Here is a 26,558-nt window from a genome sequence, read left to right as displayed (position 1 = left end):
AACATGTGCCATATATTGCAAGTCCAAGTCATACAAGAACTTCCCAGGTCCTATTCTTTAAATTACTCCTAAATCCCATTAATGTCAACTTTCCCTATGACACATTTGAAATTTTCTCCACACCCTTGTCTGGTAAATACTTTCAATTCCATTCCAGAAAATGCTCCCCCTCAAATCCTATTCTGTTTTTTTATCTATTACAGTTCTTCTGGATTTTCTTTTCGAGTCCTATTTGAGCAATTTCCAAAAGACATCAAGTGATTTTTATCCCAGCTCTGGTTCCAGTAAAGTTTCTGTCAGTCTTGAGTTCATGTGTCTGATACTGGGTTTTACGTGACGCGTGATTCCTGCCTATTTGAAGCAGCAATTTTGTAAACGACTCTCAAAATATTATCATACGAGTCAAGCTTGACGCAAGTTTTATGGGTGGCCCTCATAATTCAGTTCAATAAAATCTTTAAAAGTCTGTGTAAAACCCTGCTGATACCATGTCAAACAATGAAAGACACCATGCCAGAATCTAGACATGATGACAGACACAAGACACCATGCCAGACTCTAGACATGATGACAGACAAACGACACAATGATAGACACTAGAAAAAATACTAGTACTACTAGACAGTAAACACAATGCTTGGTGCCATGACAGACAACACTAGACCTTAGACACAAAATTAGCAAGTACTAACAAGGGAAATGAACCAAATGAGGCTTGATATTTATGATAAAAAAGAAGGTGATTGTATACAAATGCCAGACACAAGACACAAAGCTAGACAGTAGACTAGACAACAAACAAAGCTAGACAGTAGACTAGACAACAAACAAAGCTAGACAGTAGAGTAGACAACAAACAAAGCTAGACAGTAGACTAGACAACAAACAAAACATCAGATAGTAGACTAGACAACAAACACAACATCAGATACAATGATAGACAATGCCAGACACAAAGACACAAAGCTAGACAGTAGACTAGACAAGACACAAAGCTAGACAGTAGACTAGACAACAAACAAAGCTAGACAGTAGACTAGACAACAAACACAACATCAGATACAATGATAGACAATGCCAGACACAAAGACACAAAGCTAGACAGTAGACTAGACAAGACACAAAGCTAGACAGTAGACTAGACAACAAACAAAGCTAGACAGTAGACTAGACAACAAACACAACATCAGATACAATGATAGACAATGCCAGAAACAAAGACACAAAGCTAGACAGCAGACTAGACAATAAACCAAACATCAGATACAATGATAGACAATGCCAGAAACAAAGACACAAAGCTAGACAGTAGACTAGACAATAAACAAAACATCAGATACAATGATAGACAATGCCAGAAACAAAGACACAAAGCTAGACAGTAGACTAGACAATAAACAAAACATCAGATACAATGATAGACAATGCCAGAAACAAAGACACAAAGCTAGACAGTAGACTAGACAATAAACAAAACAGATATACAATGATAGACAATGCCAGAAACAAAGACACAAAGCTAGACAGTAGACTAGACAATAAACAAAAACATCAGATACAATGATAGACAATGCCAGAAACAAAGACACAAAGCTAGACAGTAGACTAGACAATAAACAAAACATCAGATACAATGATAGACAATGCCAGAAACAAAGACACAAAGCTAGACAGTAGACTAGACAATAAACAAAACATCAGATACAATGATAGACAATGCCAGAAACAAAGACACAAAGCTAGACAGTAGACTAGACAATAAACCAAACATCAGATACAATGATAGACAATGCCAGAAACAAAGACACAAAGCTAGACAGTAGACTAGACAATAAACAAAACAGATACAATGATAGACAATGCCAGAAACAAAGACACAAAGCTAGACAGTAGACTAGACAATAAACAAAACAGATACAATGATAGACAATGCCAGAAACAAAGACACAAAGCTAGACAGTAGACTAGACAATAAACAAAACAGATACAATGATAGACAATGCCAGAAACAAAGACACAAAGCTAGACAGTAGACTAGACAATAAACAAAACAGATACAATGATAGACAATGCCAGAAACAAAGACACAAAGCTAGACAGTAGACTAGACAATAAACAAAACATCAGATACAATGATAGACAATGCCAGAAACAAAGACACAAAGCTAGACAGTAGACTAGACAATAAACAAAACAGATACAATGATAGACAATGCCAGAAACAAAGACACAAAGCTAGACAGTAGACTAGACAATAAACAAAACAGATACAATGATAGACAATGCCAGAAACAAAGACACAAAGCTAGACAGTAGACTAGACAATAAACAAAACAGATACAATGATAGACAATGCCAGAAACAAAGACACAAAGCTAGACAGTAGACTAGACAATAAACAAAACAGATACAATGATAGACAATGCCAGAAACAAAGACACAAAGCTAGACAGTAGACTAGACAATAAACAAAACATCAGATACAATGATAGACAATGCCAGAATCAAAGACACAAAGCTAGACAGTAGACTAGACAATATACAAAACATCAGATACAATGATAGACAATGCCAGAAACAAAGACACAAAGCTAGACAGTAGACTAGACAATAAACCAAACATCAGATACAATGATAGACAATGCCAGAAACAAAGACACAAAGCTAGACAGTAGACTAGACAATAAACAAAACATCAGATACAATGATAGACAATGCCAGAAACAAAGACACAAAGCTAGACAGTAGACTAGACAATAAACAAAACAGATACAATGATAGACAATGCCAGAAACAAAGACACAAAGCTAGACAGTAGACTAGACAATAAACAAAACAGATACAATGATAGACAATGCCAGAAACAAAGACACAAAGCTAGACAGTAGACTAGACAATAAACAAAACAGATACAATGATAGACAATGCCAGAAACAAAGACACAAAGCTAGACAGTAGACTAGACAATAAACAAAACAGATACAATGATAGACAATGCCAGAAACAAAGACACAAAGCTAGACAGTAGACTAGACAATAAACAAAACAGATACAATGATAGACAATGCCAGAAACAAAGACACAAAGCTAGACAGTAGACTAGACAATAAACAAAAACATCAGATACAATGATAGACAATGCCAGAAACAAAGACACAAAGCTAGACAGTAGACTAGACAATAAACAAAACATCAGATACAATGATAGACAATGCCAGAAACAAAGACACAAAGCTAGACAGTAGACTAGACAATAAACAAAACAGATACAATGATAGACAATGCCAGAAACAAAGACACAAAGCTAGACAGTAGACTAGACAATAAACCAAACATCAGATACAATGATAGACAATGCCAGAAACAAAGACACAAAAGCTAGACAGTAGACTAGACAATAAACAAAACAGATACAATGATAGACAATGCCAGAAACAAAGACACAAAGCTAGACAGTAGACTAGACAATAAACAAAACAGATACAATGATAGACAATGCCAGAAACAAAGACACAAAGCTAGACAGTAGACTAGACAATAAACAAAACAGATACAATGATAGACAATGCCAGAAACAAAGACACAAAGCTAGACAGTAGACTAGACAAAACACAAAGCTAGACAGTAGACTAGACAACAAACACAACATCAGATACAATGATAGACAATGCCAGAATCAAAGACACAAAGCTAGACAGTAGACTAGACAATAAACAAAACAGATACAATGATAGACAATGCCAGAAACAAAGACACAAAGCTAGACAGTAGACTAGACAATAAACCAAACATCAGATACAATGATAGACAATGCCAGAAACAAAGACACAAAGCTAGACAGTAGACTAGACAATAAACAAAACAGATACAATGATAGACAATGCCAGAATCAAAGACACAAAGCTAGACAGTAGACTAGACAATAAACCAAACATCAGATACAATGATAGACAATGCCAGAATCAAAGACACAAAGCTAGACAGACAGACTAGACAATAAACAAAACATCAGATACAATGATAGACAATGCCAGAATCAAAGACACAAAGCTAGACAGTAGACTAGACAATAAACCAAACATCAGATACAATGATAGACAATGCCAGAAACAAAGACACAAAGCTAGACAGTAGACTAGACAATAAACAAAACAGATACAATGATAGACAATGCCAGAATCAAAGACACAAAGCTAGACAGTAGACTAGACAATAAACCAAACATCAGATACAATGATAGACAATGCCAGAAACAAAGACACAAAGCTAGACAGTAGACTAGACAATAAACAAAACATCAGATACAATGATAGACAATGCCAGAAACAAAGACACAAAAGCTAGACAGTAGACTAGACAATAAACAAAACATCAGATACAATGATAGACAATGCCAGAAACAAAGACACAAAGCTAGACAGTAGACTAGACAATAAACAAAACATCAGATACAATGATAGACAATGCCAGAAACAAAGACACAAAGCTAGACAGTAGACTAGACAATAAACAAAACAGATACAATGATAGACAATGCCAGAATCAAAGACACAAAGCTACACAGCAGACTAGACAATAAACAAAACAGATACAATGATAGACAATGCCAGAAACAAAGACACAAAGCTAGACAGTAGACTAGACAATAAACAAAGCTAGACAGTAGACTAGACAAGACACAAAGCTAGACAGTAGACTAGACAAGACACAAAGCTAGACAGTAGACTAGACAAGACACAAAGCTAGACAGTAGACTAGACAACAAACACAACATCAGATACAATGATAGACAATGCCAGACACAAAGACACAAAGCTAGACAAGACACAAAGCTAGACAGTAGACTAGACAACAAACACAACATTAGATACAATGATAGACCAGACACAAAGCTAGACAGTAGGCTAGACAGTAGACTAGACAAGACACAAAGCTAGACAGCAGACTAGACAATAAACAAAACATCAGATACAATGATAGACCACACACAGTGACAGGGAGTATTACACTACACACAAGGGAAATGAACCAAAGCAGGCTTGACAACTATGATCAGATCGGAAGGAAGATAGTCATCTGCAATGCCAGCAAATTCTGTTTGTATTTCCTCAGCAATATATATAGAACAACTTGAATGGAAGACAGTGATTCATCATCTTGTGTTGATGCGACAGTCATGTTGCTGTACAAGGAAACGCATCTTACTAGAATCAGACGCAAACATTACATACATGGTTCTGAACAAAGCTTAATATGCAATAAAAAATGATCACTTTGATATTAGTAATCAAAACTCTAATTTTTATAACAAAAACTATGGCTTCTTTTTACCTCTGACTCGGTAACAAGAAGATACAGTCTAGACTATCGTATTGTTCAATGATTATTGAAATAGCTGGAACTAATGGAGGTCCGGGTGCCTGGGGTTTCAGCTCCAGATGATTCCATGTAGGGCTCGAAAAAATGAAAAATCTGCACTCTCCCTGCAGTGTGCATAATATGAACTTTCCACTTGTCCTTCTAGAATTGTACTTGCATAATGAATATAAATTTAAATTATATTATTTCCAAATTGTTGGCTTGGAATAAAACTACAATAAACATTACTTACCTGGGCCTAGATTTTCGAAGCTCTCTTAACGCTAAGATAGTCATAAGTGCCATTCATTAACATTAACTTACGACTATCTTAGCGCTAAGAGAGCTTCGAAAATCCAGGCCCAGGGCTCCAGATAAGGGCCGTATCGGCGTATGTATGGATATGAAATGGGCATGATATGGTAGGAAATAATTGAGAAAACGCAGCAGATACGCACAACAGCAATGATGTACGGTCTTAGAATAATTTACTGACGTTCTTCTCTGAAAAAGTATTGTTTTATTGTTTATTGACCTGTTTACACAAGAGTAGCAATGTTGTGGTGCAACTATGAATTGCTGATACTCCATTAAATTCCATTCAGTACTCTAAATGTACTCTTAGGTTTTTTCAAGTACTCTTGTATTAAAAAAATAAGGAGTACGTACTCCTGATATTGAAAAATATCTGGAGCCCTGACTTACTTTATCTTCTGTACAAAATCTTTGACAAAATTGAATTCGTTCACCATTTAAGATAGCTGAACTTCCAGGAAAAAGAAAAATGTTACTTTTGGGTCCGAAAACATCCTCGTCCTCTAGGACGAGCAAATTATATTTTTCACTTGCCCGAAACAAATGTTACTCGTCAATACGAGCAGACGAGTGGAATTTTCGAGCCTTGCTGTGTCTAACATCTGATCCACAAAGACCCTTAACTTTCATGCTCAATCATAAACACTGTGATGAGCCTAATCTGAAGGTGAGGTGTGGTGAAATACAATTCACATTGCATTAGATTAGTGCATCTGTAGGGCAACATGCGTCTGCTCAACTTTAACAAACAGTTTTACAGTGAAAGCTAGTCTGTCAAACAGATCCTGAAGCAAATATATCCAAGAAAGCCCACGCAAGTCTAGAAAATGTGGCAAGTCTAGATTTCCACAGCTTCTGACAATGAAGAAAGCCACTCTCCTACCCAGAGTTCGATGCGATCAGAATAGTACCTCTGCCACAGGCCCGGAGAGATGTGACGATTTCTCCCATCTTGCACAGTCCATTCAATATATTGTATATATTTCTTAACGCTTTCATTTTTTAAGAGTCTACCCATCTACTTAATCTTTTTTGATAGAAAAATCTGTGTGGCACTATTTCGATTTGCGTAGCAATCCTTTGTTTACATAGGTTATGCAGTTTCACGTGCTGTCATCAAAGCCCTGTGCAGACCAAGCGATGCAGTAACTTTGATGTCTAAATATGTATTGTCATGAATCTGACTGTCCCAGGTGTAGAAGAATTCCAAACAATGTAAAACAGTATGAAGAGAGCACCGGAAAGCTTGCAGAAGGTCAGTCTCTTCTGATTTATGTATATGTGCATTTGTTTACAAACGTGAGAAAAGTCTGGTCACATGATATGCAAATTAGCCTGTGGCAGTGGGGTTCTGCTAAGTCATCACTGCAACGAAGAATGGAAGAAAGTCTCACTGAAAACGTGTATAATTCTTAGAAAACTCACTTCACTTACTAAAACGTCAAGACTAAATACTTCTGGAAGACTCAGGGGAAGTTTATGTTCATGATATATTAGTCATCACTTTAAAAGTAGCAAGTTACCTTGTTTTACTTTGGATGTGAAATTGGCAAATGCATTTTGTGCAGTTTCTGAATATAAAACACTCAAAAAACAACAGGAACCACATCTGGGATGGTAACAGGAAAATCTATTTTCATTATATCACTGAATGGGAGTTCAGGGTTTCTCAGCGGATTTAGACGATTTACAGAATTGATCAATTTGAAATAAAATCTGCAGATCAGAAGAAAATTGCCATCCCTGTTTTATTTGTCTGCAATAACAACCCGAACAGGAAAATATGAAAAATTACGCTAACCAATTTTTCTTAATGGTGCTTACTGGTAATTAAGCAATCATCAATTATAAGATTTCAACCAATTCCAAACAGTAATGGAAGCCCACTCACACACAACAGATACTGACGCCGAGCTGACGTTGTTCATCCCCTTCAACAACAGCACTGAACCACTGATATTACATTATAGTATAATAACACGCCATCAAGCAACGAGCTCAACTCTTATTGGGCCTGGAATCTAATCTAACCTGGGATCCTAACTATAAAAACAAATAATTATAATAATCTATGAACATCGAAATTGTGTAATATTTTCTGAAATCACAAATTCCACCAGGCATTGGCTTTCTTTAAACACAATCAACATGGCAAATTGAAAGACAAAAAGTTTCCCAGCTCAACAACACGAAAGCGACAGTGTTCACGAATGGTGTTTCAAAGTAACAGGACATTGGGTCCTGTAAGTTTCAGATGTCTGTCTGACCCATTGAAAATTCACAGGACCCATAGAATATAATTAAACACACATTTCAGATTTAACATTTCTTATAATTGACATTGAAATTATTAACAAACATAAGATTTATAAACAGCAAACAAGTGTCACATGTCACATATAACAACTTCAGTCAAAGTCATTGTGAAATATGCAGTCAGACACTGGGGTCGGTGGGTTGTAGACTTCTATCAGACCTTTGGCGAATCTGCTGGATTTGTCAGAGGGTCAGATGCTATTCGTGAACACTGAGCGACTTCAAGATATGAATTCCTCTGAATTCACGACATCAAATTACAGATTATGACAAGTAATTGATTCAAGGAAAGAAGTCAAGCGTACTGGTACTGTCAGATGTCATCAGCTTCTGTGACTTATTTCAGCTCAACTATAAAAGGAAGCTTCTTGTTGTTGTCAGTATCCGTTAGCTCCTCGCATTCTTCTTATCAGATATAATAATTGACATGAAGTGCATCCTATTGCATCAGTGTAAGGAGTTTCAAAGGGAGAAAAACGGACATGGTAGTTATGAGACAATTAGGAGATAAACATACTGGGTTGGAAAATCAGAGGTATATAACGAGTGAGTGAGTGAGTGAGTATGGTTTTACTCCGCTTTTAGCAATATTCCAGCAATATCACGGCGGGGGACGCCGGAAATGGGCTTCACACATTGTACCCATGTGGGGAATCAAACCCGGGTCATCAGCGTGAGAAGCCAACGCTTTAACCACTAGGCTACCCCACCGCCCCGAGGTATATAACGAAATTATAATAGCTCTAAATTTGATTTAAAACCGAAGGTGTGAATTCCTAACTATGCTTGCTTGTATCATGACTGATAGAAGACTTGATAGCGACAGATTTCACACGATAACCCAACTGTTTTATCTTGTATGGCACCACTTTCATCGTGATTCTAATAATCTGGCCTGATTTGCTTATCTGGAAATGCTTAACCTTTAACACTTACAGAGTAGAATCCATGACATTCACAGATTTCGAGGCAATAGGTCATTTGTACGAAACCACTACTTTAGTCCCTATCTGTAGTTTGATAGATCAGAGTGAGTGAGTGAGTGAGTTAAAATTGAAATTGTATTGACAATATTGCAGCTATATATCAATGAGAACAAGTTGTTATTACAGGGCTCCAGATAGTTTTTCAACATCAGGAGTACGTACTCCTTATTTTTCCCTTATTTAAGAGTACATTTAGAGTACTATATAGAACAAACTTTATGGATAACAACTTCTTTTTATTCGTGAGTTGTTATCCATAAAGTTTGTTCTATATTGTACATCCCAACTTCGAAAATGCCACTCAAAGAATTTAGAGTACTGATAGTACTTTAATGGTGTATCAGTATTCTATTGTTTTGTTTCATGTATGCACCACAATATTGCTAGTCTTGTGTACACAGGTCAATAAACAATAAACAAAATACTTTTTTCAGATAAATATGTCTGTAAATGATTCTAAGACCGTACACCACTGCTGTGGTGCATATCTGCTACGTTTCTAAGTTATTTCCTATCGTATCATGCATATTTTTTAGCCGTACATACGCCGATACGGCCCTTATCTAGAGCCCTGGTTATTATTAAATACATGTTTACAAAGGACAGTAAAAGCAACTATATTAATCAGGGGGTGATTTTGCTATTCACAACCTGCACCATTGCATGTTCAAAATGGCTGGTGCAGGTTGCCTTTGGTAACAGGTTGCACCCAGTGCAGGTTGCCATTGGTAACAGGTTGCCATTGGTAACAGGTTGCACCCAGTGCAGGTAACAACAAATCCTCCAACATCTTACAGCTGTCATCGTGTGTTTTAATTGGGAAGTAAGTGGCTGGAAGTTTTTTCTTACAAGCAGAAACATTTGTGTACTCATGAATCAGTTACGAGATATAGCTGCAATATTGTCGATACAATTTAAATATCAGGAGATAAAATCACTTATTTTTATTGCAATATGTAATGTCAGAAATATGCAATTGAATTATTTAGATGTTTTATTCAGAAGTTTACCCACTCAAAAATTGACTTGCACCTGGTGCAAGTTAGACAAATAACTAGGTTGCACTAAGTAATATTGGGTTGCACCAGTGCAAGTAACAAAGCACTAAATCGAGCCCTGCATTGGTAATGAACCAATCATCAATTGTGACATTTCAACCAATTCCCAACACCAGTAAGAATTCCTAATTCTATCAACCTTCCGAGTCTAAAAAAAAAAAGGTTAAGACCTGACCTGCACTCTTATTTTCGAACACTGTTGCAGTATACATACACACTATCGGTATCCATACACTTCTTCCTATCGATCAAGTATACATGCATCAGCCTGGGCTTAGCCTATGATAATCAATGTACCAACAGTTCACCAAAACACTCATACAATATTAATCATCTCCATCGGAGCTATCATAACCAACCACCATATCCCGAACGCTGATCAACGAATGAAATTCAATTGTTTCAATATCATGCTGGACTGATGTTTTTTATTTGATTTCCCCCAGAATGCAGTGTGGGTATCAAGACATTGATATCTCGAGGATGGAAAAATTGATTAACGTTGTTTGCCGCCCGAGAGTGCCAGTCTGGTTTTCAAATCGACGTGATCGACAGAACTTGATAAGCCTTGGTTCTAGTTTCCACTAAGAACATATTGTATGTGCTGGTACTAGGAAACAGTTTAACAGGGTCTTTTCCCTGAGAATGATTCAAAACTTTGGCCTATCAGAAAGACATACCCTATTAGGTCAGTTTCTTTTTACACAATTTATAGTTTTACAGGATGATGTTTTTTCATTGAATAACGAAGGAATACATTTAGTGTAAATGAAAGTCTGTGTAGATTTTAATTTAAACCATAAAGATAATCACAAAAACTTTAGAGATGTTCTTTACCCAATATACCGGTTCTCAGAGTGAGTGAGTGAGTTTGGTTTTACACAGCTTTCAGCAATATTCCATACACGAATGTATCGATACATTTTTACTGACGATACGATACGCGATACATGCTTGCGTGTATCGATTCCTATTTTAAAACTTTATCGATTCAATTTTTTATGCTATATCCATCTCCTTCAAAGTCTTGATAGTAAAATTATACTAGACCGCTCCGATAAATAGATGTAGCTAGCTTTACTTAAAAATAGGTTGGAAACTAACAGCTTTTGTGATTGGCTAGACTATTTTGATGGACCAGTCAGCAAGCTGCATATTGTCGGTAAAGGTTATGCCATGAAAAGGCGCCTTGAATCCATTATGTGTCGTATCGCTGATATAATTCGTATCGCGACATATAAAATCGATACATATAGTATCGTGAGATTGTGTAATATATTCTTTATCGCACCCTAATATTCCAGCAATATTGACAGGGAACACTGGAAAATAGGCTTTACACATTGTACCCATGTGGGGAATCAAACCCGGGTCTTCAGCATAATGAGCAGATGCTTTAACTACACTACCACACAGCCCCTCCCCACCGGGTCTCAGAAAAATATTACAATCAGGGCTCGATTTAGGAGATGTTAACCCACTTGCACCAGGTGCAACCTAAGATAAAACCTAGTTGCACCAGTTAAATTCCAGTTGCACTGTTTTTAATGCAATGTGTATTATCAGAAATATGCTATTGAATTATTTAGATGTTTTATTCAGAAGTTTACCCACTCAAAAATTGACTTGCACCTGGTGCAAGTTAGACAAATAACTAGGTTGCACTTTGTAATATTGGGTTGCACCAGTGCAAGTAACAAACCACTATTGTATACCTGTAATACTTTACAGTCCTCGTCAAAAATGGATAATGGGCTGACTGCAAGCATACAGTAGGAATATTGAGTGCAGCATTTTAGAACAAATAGGCATACCCCTCAGCATAGATCTAGATCTGTATTATCTACACTTTTCATATATAATCCCAGGAATGTCTGAGTAATTTAGGGACCTGAACTAACCATTGCACGCGTGCAACCAAGAGCAATACTACCCATGAAGATCTGGTCTGACTTGAATGACACATGTCATCGCGTCCCAACTAGATCGATGGTCATGATGTTGATCACTGGATTCAATTATTTACAGACCGGCACCATATAGCTGGAATATTGCCAAGTGCAGCATTAAACAACAAACCAAATATTATGACAAGAAAGTGTTGTTGAGGACGCAATTCATAGGTTACAGAACAAGGTAAAATAATTACCTTCAAACAAGTGATGCAAATTTCACAGAAACTTATCAGATATCACAGATATGCAACTTGAGAAGCTCAATTTTACCTCTGGTCCAGAGAAAGACAAACTTTCTACCCAAACCTCACAGCATATCTTCGATATTAATCTGAACTTCATCAAATGTGTACATTTTCTGTGCAGCAATGTGATCCTTAAATCTGATCACAGAGCATCTAAAAACACAGTTACTTGCCGACAGCCATCACTCAAAGAGATCTATCTCAATAATCACGTGGAGATCATGTCTCATCTGAACATCGCGAAACTCAATAAACGTCTCAGAATGAAATATACACCTTACTGCCTTATCACTTAATCACAATATGTCTTCGGTGAATGGTAATGAGAGGAGTCAGACTGTTTTAGGACAGTGTTCGGTAATCAATACCGTGAATGATATCAGCCGTGGATCCGTTTGGGATCCAAGTCTCTGTTGAGGGACATGCATGTACGGCACGGGTTCCAAAGCACCGGTTCCCAATCCATACGGCCTCCAAGCTTGTTTCTGATCAATACAGTATGGAACCAGGCGGCCTGGTTTCTAAATATAGACTCTCCACAGACCCACTCCGAGCAGGTGTCCCTGGCATGGATGAAGAATCAGAACACTGAAAAAATGGAGGCGGATGGTTCCAATATTTCCAGCGGAATCATTTTAAGTTCAGTTTAATTGGGACATTGACAGAATATGTTAGTTCACTTCTCCTATCCTTCAGTCGTGATTCAGCATTTGTGAATATCTTTCAAGGATTATGTTGTGTCTCAGCTTGGGCTTGAAACTTTTGAGGCTACAAGGGGAAATTAAGTATCATTGCTAGTAGAAATTGTATTTACTAATTCTGGGTTTACTGGACCAAGCAGAATGTTTCTAGCCTCAGTGGATCTGTTTAAGATGTTTCTGGACTCAGGATTTGGAAATAGGGATGTGTGCCACTAAAGCAACTACTCTGAAACCAAAGTCTGGTGAAATTTATTCTGGTCCAGTGTGATGACATCATTATTTTCACAACCTATGTATCCTTTGCCCAGAATACATGTCACAATTGAAATTCAAACAAAAGACAATATATTTAGTCAGAAGTACCAGGAAATCTCATAGAGTGGTCTATATGTTTAATAACGGAAAGAAACAAGTGTACATTATTGTAGTGGATGGGATGGAAGCTCCTATCACTGGTTCAAAATTAAAAAAACTTGGCAAATGGGAAAATTTGTTTTGTTCAAGTAATTGTTTTCATAAATTTGGAGGTATTTAACATGGAATTTCAACATGGCTTTTGATAAATATCAGTTAAGCCATGACATCAAGTTTATAATACATCTGTTTCGTTACAAACAGCACCAATAAACAGAATAGATAAGAAGCTATGATGTCAATTTTAGTTTACGTTTTTACATTGAATTCATTGTTACATTGAATTCAATGTAAATATACCAAATTTATAAAATGGACTTTAAAAAGATGATTTAACAAAATAACATCCCCACCCCTACTATTATATTGTCTATCAAAGCCACCTATCTTAATATCATAGAAAAACCATCACGTTAAACACTGACAAAACAAATGCTTTTCTTCTCCATAGTCTATCTATTATGTTCACTGTTGGGCAAGCAGATGATTCATAAATGAAATATTAATAAAGTATTATATTACATGCATGATACATACAAAGATAGTCATATCTCTAGTGTTATGGATTAAAAGCATAATCAATGATGGAGTAGAGCAGTTAACATACTGCTGTTGGATCACAGATTGCGAACAATCGCCACACAACCAGACTAGTTACTTCTGCATCCTTTAAATCAACATTATTTAACATTAGCTAGAGGACATGCTCAGTGGAACTCAATCTGGCACCTTGCCAACACACACAGAGGAATGTTTTTCTCATTTCCATGTCAACAGGGCTTGTTTACAATGGCTAGCATGGCGGGTCTCTTTCAACTGGTTCATTCACAATCTAGTACAACTGAACCTGTTTGTAAAATACTTGTGACAACTTAAATTTGAACCACTAATCAAAAATGACCAGTAAAGTCTTGACCACCTGGATTTAAAACCTGGGCATATCTGAACAGCTTTTTCACTTCCAAAATGAACTTCAACCTTTTACGACAAAGCAGGAGTGTAATATTTAGTTGTTACAAACTGTGATAAATATCGAATTATTGTGATACATGTAAAATTAGTAAGGTAAACTTGTGGAAGTCATGAGAGTCAAACTTCACAGGACATATTAACTTCAGGGATAGAAATACTTTTTTTTCTAAGTGTGCCTTTGGGCACCAGGCAAATATTTTAACTGTGCCTTTCAGAAATCAAGTGTGCCCACATGTTCTTAGAATGAATGACTGTAGCAGTGATGATGATCATTTGAAATTTATTGTTAGTAAACAACAAATGTAACCTGTTTTCTGTTATCACTGATATGTCTTCTGTTTAAGATGGCTTTCTTAAGCTTCATTTGTTCTACTTTCCCAACACCTTTGATAGCTAAGAATTGTGTGACAGGTTATCTTGTTCAATATATCTAACATACACATATATTTCCTCTTCAATAACTGAACTGTCAGTACTCCCATCACTCTAAATGGAAAAACAGCCAGATTTCTTTACATCATCCATCATAATTCAAGTAATTTCCTGGGCAATAAAGTCAATAAATGTTTTTGCTTGTTTGTCATTTGTGTAAGTGTTTTGTTTGGGGTATTAAATGACTAAAGGTGAGTTATGTCTCTAAGAAATTAGGCATGTCATAAGGGCACCGAGAATATTTTTTATCCGTGCCATTTCAACATTTACCGTGCCATGGCACCCTAATATATGCGGTATTTCGAACCCTGTAAACACTTGTTAAATAGTACTGACATCACGTTAATGTGAGTGAGTGAGTTCACATCTGCAGTATTTAAGACATATTGCGACAAGAATTTGAATATCAGTACTTAATTATTAGGAATAAGAAACCTGTCACAGTAGAATAACTAGAATGTCACAGGTAGAAGTTACAACTAGTTGATGGCATTTGAAAGAATAAATAAATAAACAAGACATTGTAAAAATGGGCTATAGATCACCAACAACGGAAGGTAGATCACCATCCTAGGGACCATGGGGACTATATTTGCTACCTACATGGACCCTAGCTGGATTTATACCAGCACTACAGTCGCTAGCAATAATTGGTAAGTTTAGCCAAAATATAAAATAACGAATATGCTGCATTTAAAATTCTAGCATGCATATAAATACTGATGCCATGCTAATAAGCAGTTAGGTTGATGACAGGATTGTTTCAATTTCTTACCTTATTTCTTATTTGTGTATGTTAGGTAAACATTAATGCCCCTAAAAATAGATCAGCTTAAAAAAACATCTCTTTTACCATGACAATTAGTGGAAATATAAGTAAAAGAGGGACATATCTGAGATTTATCTTGTTTTGGAACAAGATACATGTGGGAAAATTGGGAAATGTAATCAGTTTATTCAAAACTGGATTTCCCCAAATTCTGTGGTATGTTAACATTAAATTTTAACACTGCATTTAGAGTATGTTAATGTTCAAATAATCTCACTCTCTATCTCGGCCTTGATATTATTGAGTGAGTTTAGTTTTACAACGCTTTTAGCAATGGTCCAGAAATATCACTACGGGCCGCACCAGAAATGGGCGTCACAGTACCCATGTGAGAGATGAAACCGGGTCTCCCTCGTGACGAGTGAACACCTTAAGGACTAGATTACCCACCACCCCTTGATATTATTGAAATTAGTGTTGGGAATTGGTTGAAATCTCACAATTGATGATTGCTTCATTACCAACGAACAATCATCGAAAAAAATTGGTTAGCGTCATCTTTCAGATTTCCTATCCAGGTTGTAATTACAGATTTGTATAACATGATGCAACTTGCTACTTTAAAGTGATGTTGATATATCATGAACATAAACTTCCTGGAGTCTTCAAGAAATATTCAGTCAACTCAGTCAGTGAAGTGAGTTTTCTAAGATTTTAACATATTTTGATGCCCTGACAACTTCAACGATATGTTCCATTGTCAAGTATTTCAAAGACTAAAACAGTAGCTCCAAAATCGTTTGTGTTCGATTATGAAAAAATGTGATCGATTGCTTAGTTGTTTAGTCACTGCGACCAATCTTCGATTATTTCAATTAATCGGACCACCACTAATTGAAATACAGGATATTTCTACAAACAATAGCTGTAAGAACAGACGTTTTAGAGAGTGAGAATGGTAAAATGGCACCTTTGGCATATTCCAGTAATTTGAATGAGATTGGTTGAACATGGCCATATTGCTGGAATGTTGCTAAAAGTGTGTAAAACCCAACTCACTCAAACAGCAAGTATGGAGAGTCAATATGTCAGAGGTCGTTTTAACTTCGACAGTGATAAGGACTGAAACTACCACACAAGGAAAAAGAAAGCCAGGTCATGGAAAGTAACCTTTCAGGTCGAAATAGGTTATGGTGTAACAAATAGGTGTCTCCTGGGTTCAACAATTCTACAGGTCAAACAGTAGAGTTGTTGCCTTTCGATGAATACACCATGAACGGTGTTTGCGAATGGAGTTTCAAACTAACAGGACATAGAATAAAATTAATCACTCATTTCAGATTTAACATTTCTTATAATTGGCACTGTATATTAACAAACATAATATTTATAAACAGCAAACAAGTGTCACATGTCACAACTTCCATCAAAGTCATTGTGAAATATACAGTCAGACACTGGGGCCGACGGGTTGTAGACTTCTATCGGACTGTTGGCGAATCTGCTGGATTTGTCAGAGTCAGACGCTATTCGTGAACACTGTATAACTTCAATTTGTTGTTCATGATCAACCAAACATTTAGGAAGTATTTCAAAAGGAAAGTTTATATTTGAATTTGTGTGTTATATATAATAATAATAATGATTAAGACACTAACATGGCGCTGAACTCCACACTACACAGGCTATGCTCTAAGTACATACAGACAATGGATGAACAACCGTCAGCGACTATTAAACAGATCGGTCTTTAGACCAGATTTAAAGGTGAGTGAGTTGGGTTTTATGCTGCTTTTAGCAATATTCCAGCAATATCACGACACAAGAAATGGGATTCACACATTGTACCCATGTGGGGAATCGAACCCGGGTCTCCAACATGACAAGTGAACCATTTAACCACTGGGCTACCCTCCACCCCTGGGGAGACCAGAAACGGGCTTCACAAACTGTACCAATGTGGGGAATCAAACCCAGGTCTTCAGAGTGACGAAGCAAACACTAGGTCCTCATAAATAGCATATCTTAAAAATATGACCCTGATTGTGACCAAGCCAACATGCCTATTTATGATGCTCATTCCAGGCATTTTTAAAAAATACTTAATTTGTTGTAACAAAATTGTATGTTTGGGTAGAAATGACAGATTGTAAACAATGATCCAACTGAACATTTTGTGTGTAGTTAGTCACACGACATATGGATAAATATATTTTTCTGATAGTTGAGTTCTTCAGTCATAAAGAGTTGAAAGAATCAAATTCTAGTGCTAAATCAAGTTGGATTTACAGAGCTGAGACGGAAGTTATCTGCCCTAATGTGCATTCTGCGACTTCAGCTGCTAGTCTGATGCCCAAGTCTAGTAAAATTTCTGTTCAGTCAAGTAAGCTTCGCTACTGAGTCTATAAAAACACCTTCAAACTCAAATGATTATTTTCATAAGAGCCATTTTAAGGCTAGTTTTTGGCACAGATTTATCATGTAAAGTTTCCTGTTTGTCAGCAAAACCATTTCCTTGTAGCTGGCAAACAATTTGCATTGGGTAGATCAGTGCATGTTTTGACTGGCAAATTATTGTGATGGACATTTTGTTTGTTGTATAATGCCCCAATCAGCAATATTCCAGCTACAGGATGACAGCCTGTAAATAATCAAGTCCGGACCAGACAATCCAGTGATGGTCTTCATGCGCCTCATTGTACACAGTTGGGATATGATGACATACATCATCAATCAAGTCGCCTTTCTTACAAGCATAGCAGCATCTTATGACAAGCATGAGTTGCTGAAGACCAGTTGTAATCCCTACTGGTAGATATTACACATCATGACAGTGACACTTAATATTGGCTTTCCTAAATTTAACAGGAAAGGCAATGGTTCCATGTCACAGTGAACACAATTAAATGTAAATGAATAAAATAAGGTCACTTATTTCCTATTTGCACCAATGTAGCAAATCACAAAGCTTGATGACACACTATGTTTTTAACACGCAGGCTGATTTTTCAGATGAACTTGCTAAAAAATCAACATTAATGTATTTTCACCAGTTGAACAAACATACTATACTTGGGGTGTATTTTTTAACATAATATTCAATCGCCAATATTGTTTTAAAAATATTTATAATCGTTTTAGGTCCTCGTATTTGCAAACCTAATGGTGTCTTGTTCAATAATTCAAGATTTGGCTCCCAAAATTTGCACTCCATCCCGCCCATATTGACCTGTGTAGGCCAGTTCAACTGGCCAATGTGTGCTCTCCGGGATTTGAATATGCAGCAACATCGCTCTCTTTGACAAAATCAATTCCTTTAGTCACTGGCAATAGGTCGTGCGTGGCTGATCAATACAGTATGATTCATTCATCTCGGAACAACTCGCTTTCAATCAAGCATCACCGACTACGCTTGATTCGATCGAATAAATGTGAAAACATAATCCCAAAAGAATGGCGTTTATAGGGAATAAGAACTGCAGCAAGACAGCGTCAATGATCGCCTACCCCCAAGTCCACAAAATTTCAAACGGAATTGTTCACAGGTAGAAACCAGAATAGTGGCAGAGTGTCAAACGCCAATCTAGGTCATTGTATGACGTCACGCCTTCATGTAATCCAACCATTCGACTCAGGTGCCGATATTGTAAACACTGACGATTTCGGGTGGAGCTGCGCGTGTTTTCGATATTTAATCCACAACTTTGCATCACTGCAATAACTATGTAAATAAATGTTGCGAAAAGATAATGTGAAAACGTAGACACATCATAACTTTTTCAATGGCTTGGCCCAAAGCCAACAGAAACAACTGCCTTACTTCACTCAAAACCGCAGCCATAAAGCGCGATCATGGGGAGTTCCCCGCGATGACAGTAATGTGGCCAGATCCTAAGATGTCAGTACACTCCAATCCAGAAGAAATCAGGTTAAATTAAACGCGTTTTATAAAATAAATAACTTACCAACAGTCGAAAGCAATCAGTCCGACTCCATTTCGCGCGTAGGCAGCGGGTCCCGGATGAATTAATCTTTTACGCATGCGCTAATTGACAAGTGTCTTTCTTATGTGCTATTCCCCTCAAACACAGTTTTGTCTGAACTATATACAACAACGCGGTGCTCTACTGAACAATCGTATTGGAAATTTTCGTTTATCAATCCACGCATAAAAATCTTTACTGCAACTAAAGTATTATTATTATTATTTCATGTATTTTATTTCATGTAAAACATCAGATATGCCCTCAGAAATAACAGGCCCAATCATAAATTACTACCGATGCGTATTGTTGGCAAGAGCCTGACCAACATGTCAACTGAAGCACATAATGTGTGCTAATTAAATAAATTAATGAAATTTTCCGATAAACGTGCTATTCATCGTCAGTCGATCACATTAACGGATATTTTGTGATTGGTGACATTGACGCGACAGCTTGTAAAAAACGGACAAAGGAAATGTACATCACATTTTAAAAAATTCTCTGGTGACTGATCCACAAGAACGTTCATTTTTATATTTAGGGTAGATTTTGTTTATCTACAAAACCAGTTGGTTTTTTAACTAATACATCCCACATCCCACCCACACACATTTATACACGGTAGTCATTGAGTGATTATAGATCATGGCGAGAAGATATGTGCAAATTTTGATATTGGTCGTAATTAGAACAAAACCAGATACTTTTTCAGTCGTATAACACTTGCGAGAACAAACCCCACAACCACGGACACCCAAAATTACCCGAGTGTTTCTGCTGGGTGTATGTAATTGTTGAACTGCAAAAGCGGAAAAGGCCTTCATAATTAAAATTCAAAATAACATTATTCCTTTCTACACCCACAACACCTACCCCATCCGACGCCGCACACCCCACAACCACATCCATCAATTGGTAGATCCCTTATCCATTGATTGATTAAAGAATTGACTTGTAGAATATATAAAGCCCGCAGCTTGTTAGCTTAACTTGAAACAACATGACGAACCTATTAACTGACGACACACAGACAGAAAAAGTCTTGAAACAATTCTAGTACATACATACATACATACATACATACATACATACATACATACATACATACATACATACATACATACACTCTGCGCCAATATCCGTAATCCGCTCAAAAGGCGCTCTGGCTCTAAGATGGTCTAGATATCACATAGAGTTCAAATGCTTCAGCAAAGAGACACGTCTTCAGATTTGATTTAAAAACAGCTAAATCTGGTTGTGTTTTGAGGTGAGATGGAAGATTGTTCCAGAGATGAGGGCCAGTCGTCTCGAGTGACCTGTCACCATATGTTTTTGTCCTAGTCACAGGAATTGTCAAAAGACACTGGTCATTTGATGGGAGTGAACGTACAGGAGTACAACGGTGGAACAGATCACAGAGGTACTGAGGAGCTAGACCATATATACTTTTGAAAACAAAGAGTAGAGTTTTATATTTACACGGTAGTGAACGGGAAGCCAATGAAGTGAGTGAAGAACGGGAGTAATGTGGTCTGATTTCTTTGACAGAGAGACCACTCTGGCTTTAGTACTATTAAAGTTGTACTATTAACAATTTTCAAAACTTACACACTAACAATTATAATCAATAACCAATATTTTTTACAACCAGCTGTATTTATTGACGGCGATCTATGCTAACTTTAAACCATCACCTGACGTCGCAGATGTAATGTAGCGTTCATAAATCTTCCATGTTGAACTTTCGCTTTCAGTTAAACAATCCTAGACATTATTAAGCATTACATACCTTAAGGTGGACCGGTTACGCTGTTATCGCTAAATGAATACACTGTGTTTATTTCACCGATATCTGTGAGAAATAGACATCTGTCAATCTTACGATTAGTTGGTCGGTTGGTTGTAGTTTAATGCCGCGCTCAGCAATATTCCAGCTATAAGGTAGCGGTCTGTAAAAATTCGAATCTGGAGCAGACAATCCAGTGATCAAGAGTTCGAGCATCGTTCTATACGCATGGGATACGATGACATCGCGTTAGTCGCCTCTTACGACAGTCATGTGTAGCTGAAGAACAATTTTAACCCGGATCTTCACGGGTCTAAACTTACGGTTAAAGCGCTGAAATATTGATACGATAAACACTGTGCGTGCCCGCAAGGGTTATGAGTGAGTGAGTGAGTTTAGTTTTACGCCGCACTCAGCAATATCCCAGCTATATGGCGGCGGTCTGTAAATAATCGAGTCTGGACCAGACAATCCAGTGATCAACAGCATGAGCATCGATCTGCGCAATTGGGAACCGATGACATGTGTCAACCAAGTCAGCGAAACTGACCACCCGATCCCGTTAGTCGCCTCTTATGACAAGCATAGTCGCCTTTTATGGCAAGCACATTGGTTGCTGAAGACCTATTCTACCCCGGATCTTCACGGGCTCGCAAGGGTTATGATGATATTGTTGATGTCATTTGCAGAATAAAGTGATTGAATCCAACAAATCCCGCAAATAGGGTTCGTGTGATCCTGGCACGCTGGTTAGGCTCATTATCAGCTTAAAGCCCACGCCCCCTTTTATACCCAACCTACCCGTGAAGATTCGGGTTAGAATTGTTTTTTTCAACTACCCATGCTTGTCGTAAGAGGCGACTAACGGGATCGGGTGGTCGGGCTCGCTGATGGTTGACACATTTCACCGTATCCCTTTTGCGTAGATTGATGCTCACGCAGTTAATCACTGGATTGTTTGGTCCAGACGACTCAATTATGTACAGACATATAGCTGGAATACTGCTAAGTGCGGCGTTAAACAAGAAAGCAACCCAAATCCTGGTTATCAGCTTAAATCCCACGCCCCCCTTTACACTGACTGAGTTTGGTTTTATGCCGCCGCTTTTAGCAATATTCCAGCAACATCACAACATCATGTATAATTATATAATTATATATAAAACTGAACCATTTGCCACAAAAGATGTTTTTGAAGTAGACGGCGATAAAAATAATTTTTCGTGACCTGTGTATCACCGTCTTCGGGCATTATAACCTTTGAACTTTGTTGTTGCGGTAGCTAGTGCTGATGTAAGTGTTTAGGAGTGAGGTGAGGTGAGGTGAGGTGAGGTGAAATTGGGTTTTACGTCGTGCTTGAGAATATTTCGCTCATATGACGACGTGCATGCGTGTGTATGTGTATGTGCGGCTGCTTGTACTAGCCCAGACTTAAGCTGGTTTTATAGTGCTAGCCCACTGAGATACCATGCCGCAGTGAAGCATGAATACCCCATTCAGACACATTATACTGACTCCGAGCCGACCAGTCCTTGTTGTACCCATTAATGCCGAGCGCCAGGCAGGGACCAACAAGTACCATATTTTAACGTCTCTTGTATGACGCTGTCGGGGATCGAACCCGCGACCTTCCGCTCCCCGGGCGGACGCTCTAACCACTACACCACGAAGGCGGTTTGTTTAGGAGTATTTCTTCATCAGTAATTTCGGTTGATCTGAGCGTCTTTTGCCTTATGTGTGTGAGTAGTTTTCACATTTCTACTGGAAGCTTTAGTACAGATAAAATACATAATTTCCTTGACGTCGCTGTTGCATCTCCTGATTTTAGTAGACCGCCTCCGTGGTGTAGTGGTTAGAGCGTCCGCCCGGAGAGCGGAAGGTCGCGGGTTCAATCCCCGACCGCGTCATACCAAAAGACGTTAAAATATGGTACTTGTTGGTCCCTGCCTGGCGCTCGTCATTAATAGGTACAACAAGGACTGGTCGGCTCGGAGTCAGTACACTGTAAAAATGACTGTTTATATATTAAACGCAAAATTAAACGCATTTTTGTCCTACGTTTTTAACACCGTTATGTGTTCAATATCTAAACGTTGTTTATGTTATAAACACGTGTTTACCAGCTAAACAATGGTTTAGTTTCTAAACGGTATTGGTGTTTACAATCTAATCACTTAACGCTGTTTAACAAATGTCTCCCCTTTTTAAACGCAAAACGCTGTTTACATTATCACTTGTGTTCAGGAACTAAACATCTTGCGATTAAACAAAACCAATGAAGAACTGACAATTTTGTATCCATGAATTGTTGTACATATATAGATTGGTCTGTCTCTGCCCCTTCATACAGCAGACTGTGAACGTACCTTTTCACATCAAAACCAAATACTGACAAAATTGAGGAATAGGTTAGGCAGTACTCCTTCGAGTAGTACGGCTCCATGGAAAGGGTTTACAAAATCATGACTCTCAGAAAACTCTGAACACATGGCATGCAAAGAAATCTCGCAAGATACCCTTGAAGCATTGAGTCACTTAGTTGTTGATTGAAATAAAACTGAACACCCACGATTTGCATGAATTGTTTATTTTTCCTTGAATAAAATCTATTGCCTATTGGCTTTGCAATATCGGGAAGTTGGACCGATCATATTTTCAGATGGCTTACTTTGTTTCTAATTGGAACATTGACCAAACTGTCTTTCCCAATCACTGAACATGTGCAGAAACTGCACATACTTTATGGACTTTTGTTCGGTGAAGGCTTCACCTACAACCAATTGTTGTAGGTGGCCAAGAATCTGTGAATATTGTCTTGGATAAGATAGCCATGCAATGTAGTACACAGCTAGCAAATGGAAGACTGACTTTCTGAATGGTGGGCATGATGAGAGGTTAACATTATCAGCTTTTACAAGAGGTGAGTTGAAATTGGGTTTAACGTCGTGCTTGAGAATATTTCGCTCATATGACGACGTGCATGCGTGTGTATGTGTATGTGCGGCTGCTTGTACTAGCCCATACTTCAGCTGGTTTTATAGTGCTAGCCCACTGAGATACCATGCGCAGTGAAGCATGAATACCCCACTCAGACACATTATACTGACTCCGAGCCGACCAGTCCTTGTTGTACCCATTAATGCCGAGCGCCAGGCAGGGACCAACAAGTACCATATTTTAACGTCTTTTGGTATGACGCGGCCGGGGATCGAACCTGCGACCTTCCGCTCTCCAGGCGGACGCTCTAACCACTACACCACGGAGGCGGTCAGCTTTTACAAGAGCATGTGTTACTGCCTCATTGTTCACAAACACCACCAGACGTGGGGAATGTTCGTTTGACACACCGTTTACAGCTTTGTCTTTTTCGTCAGGTGAAAGATCCTGAAAAAAACATGATACAAACAATACAACAACCCCAATGAGTTTGTTTGGCATAGTATAAATTTTCCAAAATATATAAAGCGTATATGTATATATATACTTTAATTATTATGACCCCTCAATATGAGAGGACATGGGCATTCCTCGTGTGTAAGTGTGCCTCAATTTGCTGTGCAGAACTGTATAGTTCTTAGAACACAAGAATTCTGTGGATTGTAATCTGGATTCACACTGAATACATTTCTAGGTTTGTCAGCCCCAATCCGTGCTTTTGGGTTTAATCCTACTCCCGAATTAATCTGGCATTCCCTTATAATTCGAATGCTGTTCAGCATGGGGTTAAACTCACACTCTTAAATATGATGGGACATAAACGGGGCAACAGCTGAAGTATATATATTATTACTTACGCGGTGGACTGTTAAAATAGAAGCAGTTTTTCTTCCCTTTCCCCGGTCATATGCAGTTTCTTTTTCTATCCAAAGAAATGAAGAGATACCTGCCTCGAAGCCCTGTGAAAGGAAAACGTATAGCCATTTAGAACTTTTAACAAGACCATAGGGTAAACACATTACACGACAATACTCACTGCTAAGATGTCCCATTACCTATCTGCTAAAAGGAATAACCAGAATGTGGCGATCTGAAAACCACAGATAAAAAGTCAGTTTTCCTTTTACCATCAAGTTCATTACGATCATTACCTTTGGAGGTGCTGAGCTACTGATTCCATTAACTTTCGTACATTATACAACACACTTTTGACATACCTCCTTTTTATCTCCCTTCTGAAGTGACCTAGTGATATCAAATAGAGAGTCCAAGTTTTTCTGGGCATTTGTCCATACGTCTTTGCCCTTAATAAGCTTCAGTTCAGCAAAGACCTGTAACAGAGTTCACAATACAGTGGTATTTTCAGAATTATTTTCAGTCGTACCTCTAATCTAGTTAAAATGAAAGAAGCACAGATTTAAGGATAGTAGCAGTACAGCCATTCCCTATACAAGGTACAAAATGTCCAAGATATTTTTATGGATTAAACTTCTTTATAATTTCCCTTACGACGTTTCGAGACCATTCCAGGTCCCTTCATCAGGAGACGTGGAATGGTCTCGAAACGTCGTGAGGGAAATTATAAAGAAGTTTAATCCATAAAAATATCTTGGACATCAATGTACAACTTCTAAATGCCACTGAAAGACAAGGTATAATACAAACTGTTTTTAGTGTGTCTTTTCAGGAAAGATGTTTCCTTCCTTTTACACTAACATTTGGAACCCAACTACAAAACTGATATACATAAACTCACAAAGATGGGATTGGTGAAACATGGATAACGGTCTGTAATTTGTCTCACGCTTCCACTCTCCCTCTGGGCTTCTACCCACTCTCGTCTGTTTGCAAAGGTTTCCTTCAACAGAATGTTGACATCCTTGGCAACTCTAAGAAGCCTTTCATCACTGATATGTTTCTGTTCCATCTCTTCACTGAGTTTCCCCAGTTTTGATAAATGCTTTTCCATTTCCTCTTCCGGTATTTTTCTAAGCTTACTGCTAGGAGACCTATTATCGTGTACCACACAATAACTTCGCTGGTGATGGATTGCAGTCTCCAGTGTTGTCAAGAGTATGGCAAAAGGGACTTCCTATTTTGAGACCAGGGATAGACATACTTTTTTTCTAAGTGTGCATAAGGGCACCAGACAAATATTTTAGGTGTGCCTTTCAGAAATCGAGTATGCCCACATGTTTTTAGAATAAATGACAATGATGATGATCATTTGAAATTTATTGTTAAATAAAGAAATGGGTTAATGAGCATTCAAATATGTATGGTATTATTCAGTTTGGAATTTTTTTAATTGTTTTGGGGATTAAATGA

At 37.7% G+C, this 26,558-nt stretch overlaps 1 protein-coding gene and 1 long non-coding RNA gene across 2 annotated transcripts in view; one reads left to right on the top strand and one right to left on the bottom strand.

Moving 5' to 3' along the window:
* LOC124259469 (CTD small phosphatase-like protein 2) overlaps positions 1-19,576 on the bottom strand; it is a 45,119-nt gene extending 25,543 nt beyond the window's left edge. Inside the window, exon 1 of the mRNA XM_046693604.1 lies at positions 19,487-19,576. The gene's annotated coding sequence lies outside the window, so the exon portion shown is untranslated. The remainder of the gene's footprint in view (positions 1-19,486) is intronic.
* Positions 9,601-25,929, top strand: LOC124259472. Its single transcript, XR_006893844.1, has 3 exons — positions 9,601-9,654; positions 9,711-9,812; positions 25,918-25,929. It is a non-coding gene; the product is annotated as an uncharacterized LOC124259472 (long non-coding RNA).
* Positions 25,930-26,558: the final 629 nt, after the last annotated feature.

This window comes from Haliotis rubra, unplaced genomic scaffold (genome assembly GCF_003918875.1).
Source record: "Haliotis rubra isolate DU_JTF1 unplaced genomic scaffold, ASM391887v1 Scf722, whole genome shotgun sequence".
Classification (NCBI taxonomy): domain Eukaryota; kingdom Metazoa; phylum Mollusca; class Gastropoda; order Lepetellida; family Haliotidae; genus Haliotis; species Haliotis rubra.
Note: the sequence above shows the minus strand (reverse complement) of the source record. Positions and strands in the feature narration are given on the sequence as shown.